At 29.3% G+C, this 5000-nt stretch overlaps 1 protein-coding gene across 1 annotated transcript in view; it reads right to left on the reverse strand.

Moving 5' to 3' along the window:
• Window positions 1-5000, reverse strand: part of LOC135224815 (uncharacterized) — a 721072-nt gene that overhangs the window by 391011 nt on the left and 325061 nt on the right. The gene's annotated exons all lie outside the window — the stretch shown is intronic.

Below are 5000 nucleotides of genomic sequence, written 5' to 3' on the forward strand. Positions count from 1 at the left end.
TACCAAAATAAATCCTCACGTGTTTACAAGGAAAATAACCCATACACACATGGTTGTGTATTTGTTGAAATTTCAGAAATCAGCTACACAATTCCCCACAAATCTATGTCACTTAATAAATTCAAGAACAAGTGATGTTAATATATGCTAAGGATATGCTAAATACTACACTAGAAAAACGTACCAATACATTTCTTTACATAAAACTGAGGCAATATTAAAATAACCATATGTGTACCATCCACTCTGACTGGTATGGCCTGGAAAATGTTTAATAGGTAACTATGTGAGCCATCAAAAACCTGGGCAGTGCTAAGCTTTAAAGGAAACCAATACAGGTATCATATTTTAGCGGTGTGCCAGTATCCTTGGGTACTTTATATATATATATATATATATATATATATATATATATATATATATATATATATATATATATATATATATATACATATATATATATATATATATATATATATATATATATATATATATATATATATATATATATATATATATATATATAGCTACAATGTCCTTTAATATCTAATTCGCTCTACCTCGGAATTAATATATTTTCATATATGCTTAACCGAAGGGGAATTTTTTCTCGATAATAGACTTGCCTGGATCGGGACGCGAACCCAGGATCCTTTCAAATCCAGGAACGTCAGTGAAGCTTTTACCTACTACACTAGATATTAAAGGACATTGTAGCTCGATATATGTATATGAATCACGGAAAATGATATTGGGGGGACACACAATATATATATTATATTCAATACTATATATTATATCATATATTATATATTTAATAATAATTTATTATATTATATATATAATATATATATAATATATATATATTATATATATATGTTTGAAAGAATTATCATTCCTTCCCTTCGTATGAAACGAATGAAAAAAATACGTTGATGCTGTTAAAGACTTATTGTCATAAGAAGAAGAAGAAGAAGAAGAAGAAGAAAAAAAAAGAAGAAAAAGAAGAAACATCAGCTACCTTGCAGTCATAAGTGGTACGAGCACCAAACTGAATGAGTGATAGAAAACTTTCAGGCAAAGATTCTCTGGGACTATGGTATCAGAACAGCTAAGGTGATACGTGCAAATAGACCAGACGTGATGTTGATTGACAAAATCAAGAAGAAAGTATCACTCATTGATGTCGCAATACCATGGGACACCAGAGTTAGAGAGAAAGAAAAGGAAAAAATGGATAAGTATCAAGACCTGAAAATAGAAATAAGAAGGATTTGGGATATACCAGTGGAAATTGTACCCATAATCATAGGAACACTAGGCACGATCGCAAGGCCCCTGAAAAGGAATCTGGAAAAACTAGACACTGAAGAATGATTTGAAGAGATGTAAGACAAGACAATGATATGAATGTGAAATCATTAAAATCTGTAAATTAAAATAATTCATTACTAACAAACCACAGTAAACAATGCTGTAAATACTCCACTGAAAATGTAAAAATGAATATATATCAAAGGAAACAATTCAAGAAAGTGACCCCGAGTGTTCCTAAAATAAATGCATTTGCAGAGCCCGTTTAGTACAGCAAAATATGAAGGATATAACAACAGTGAACTGTAAATATGAAAGAGAAATAGGAAGTGAATATAAAAGAGAAAGAGGAAGAGAGATGACTCTTACATCATTCTATGGTTCCGAAGTCTTGCCAAAATTCAAAGTTCACCGAATCATCTCTCGAGATAACTATACCAAGAGTAGACAGAGCAGCATCATCAACGGACTATTGATAACTACTTTCTGAAACCCCAGAAATAAAGCGTTCCGTAATGAGCTAGGAGTCCCACGTAATGCTGATCGCACATCAAAGCAAAAATAAATCAAATAAATACAAAAAAATCTCGCCAACCGCTGCGGCAGCGCCAGAACCCAACAAACCATCAAAGCATGCATCTTTCCGAAGGGGGAGATAAAAGCCTTGTTGACATGGCCCTAACAACGACCTGCTCGTTATCTGTCACGGTTCGGTCAAAAATATTTCCGTACCATTTCACCGTCCGAGGTTATCATTAACTTGTTCCTGCCGAAAGACTCTCTCTCTCTCTCTCTCTCTCTCTCTCTCTCTCTCTCTCTCTCTCTCTCTCTCTCTCTCTCTCTCTCTCTCCATAGTTCATTGAATATAAACTGAAAAAATACCATTCTCACTAATATATGTCTCTTACACATTTCATGTACAAAGCAAAAGTTGTGCACTGGACATTACATATACATATACATATACATACATACATTAAATAATACTACATACATACATACACACTATATATTCTTATATATATTCTTCTATTATATTATATATATATAACTATATATTATATACATATACATTAACATACCATACATACAATACATACTACATAACATACATAACATACACACGTACTACATATATATAAGTATATATATAGTATTATTTATATATACTATATATAATATATATATATATATATATATATGTATATAGTATATATATAATATATATATACATAACATAACATATATAATAATATATATATATATATGGATGCACGCTTTATCAATTCGATTTCATGACGCTGAATCCTTTAATCCAATTGGAGAGAGGCCATTTGAAAGCTAACCAATTTCATGGAAAGAGATTTTGCTCTTTTTCCACTTAGCAACATCTGCGTCTACCTCATACGTCCTTACTTTGGTTTTTGTAACTTTACAATAAGTCTGTGCATCATTACAATATTATCGTATGATGCAATGATGCAATCGATATTGTCTTACTCCTTCACTATATATATATATATTATATATTATTAGGTATATTATATATAATATATATATATACTATATATATATATATAATTATATATATATATAACTTGTATGTATATATATATCATGATAATATATTATATATTATATATATATAATAAAATTACTATAGTATATATATAAATATATATATATATATATAATATATATATATATATTATACTTATATATATATATATATATATACATATATAATTTAATTTATATATTTAATATATATATATATATATATATATATATATATATATATATATATTATATTATATCTATAAGAGGAGCCCATAAAAACGCCAAAATATAGAAAGAAGGTAACATATTTCAGAGAGAGCTGTCTCTCTCTTCAGGTAGGTAATGAATGAGTAAAGTTACAGAAAAGGTGGTATTTACACCAAGAGATCCATCCACAGGTAGCCATTATAAGTCACCCCCAATGATAATTCCTCTTTAATCTTCTTAAGCATTGGTTGAAGGAAGATATTATCTATGATATCTGAATCCCAGACGCCCTTTGAGATGTTCATTACCTGTCTTTTTTTAATCCCAGACGCCCTTTGAGATGTTCATTACCTGTCTTTGTTTAATCAAGGCTGACTCTATCATCTTGCTTTTGTACCGACATTTGCTGCTATAAATTATATGTGACAAATTCCAATTTATTCTGTGGTTATGGTTATGGTTATTTATATAGTTCAAAATAGCTGAGCTCTATTGTCATACCTAACTGCCCATTTAGTATGTTGTATACTGGGGAGTATACGAGAGCCCGTACTTGACTGTGACCAATCTTACATCGCTTTTACGGGGAAATCACTTCTCCAGAGATTAATACAACATAAACGGTCAGTCACGTATGGACAACAGAGCTCAGCTGTTTCTAACCATATAAATAACCATGACCACAGAATAAACTGGAATTTGTCTCGTATAATATAGCAGCAAATGTCAGCACAAAAGTCAATTAATAGAGTCAGCCTTGATTAAATAAAGTAAAAGACAGATAGTGAACATCTCAAAGGGCACCTGGGATTTAGATATAAGTCAAATCTTCCTTCAACCAACCCTTAAGAAGATTAAAGAGGAATAATCAGTGGGGGTGACTTAAAACGGTTAACTGTGGATGGATATCTTGGTATAAATACCGCCTTTTCTGTAACTTTTCTCATTTATTACCTACCTGAAGAGAGAGACAGCAGTCTCTGAAATATGTTACTTACTGTCTATATTTTGGCATTTTTATGGGTTCCTCTTATTAGATGGAATTCTGTTGTACCATTTCATTTATCAAATACAGTCTTACAATACATACATATAATTATAAAAATATATATTTAAAGAATAATATAAAAAGATATTATATTAATATTATTATATATATAATATAAAAAAGATCATACTACTATATATATGAACTATTATATACTTTATTATATACTATATATATAGGATATATTATATATATAGATATATATATATATATTATATATATATATATATAAAAAGTAATATATAAATATATATATATATATATATATATATATATATCATATATATATATATATATATATATATATATATTATATATATACTATATGGTGTCTGTCATGGCAAGTGTGGATGTGTATCATTATCCATTTAGGTGCGTAGGGGGTTGATTATGTATGTTTGTTGTTTGTATAAAGCTAGCCTACATCTTCCCCTTCAATTATGTTTATTCAAACTGAGTTATGATCCGAAAATTCATAAACATTCAACATAAATAAACATACAAATGCAAGTCTATAATACTAAAATGGTACAAAACTACAAAAAAAAAAAAAAATTACAAAAAAGAAACCAGGCTCTACGTATGGGGGTCGACAAGTGACAAAGCTAACATAGAATTAATGAAACGAGAATAAGAATTATTTACATTTCCCCTGAACCATAAAGGTACTATAAGAATAAATGTCCACATGACGGTAAAGAAATCGTGAATTATCTTATGATATTTCGGCTGTGCCTAAAAATTCACTGCCTCGCCCGTTCAACATTTACGGCATTTTTCACAGTAATAAAAGAATCCTATCAAACAATTACGCAATTTCGAACGAATCTAACTAAAAAGCCAAGGATTGAAATGTATATGTTATTCTGTA

The sequence above is a fragment of the Macrobrachium nipponense genome, chromosome 12 (genome assembly GCF_015104395.2).
Source record: "Macrobrachium nipponense isolate FS-2020 chromosome 12, ASM1510439v2, whole genome shotgun sequence".
Taxonomy (NCBI): domain Eukaryota; kingdom Metazoa; phylum Arthropoda; class Malacostraca; order Decapoda; family Palaemonidae; genus Macrobrachium; species Macrobrachium nipponense.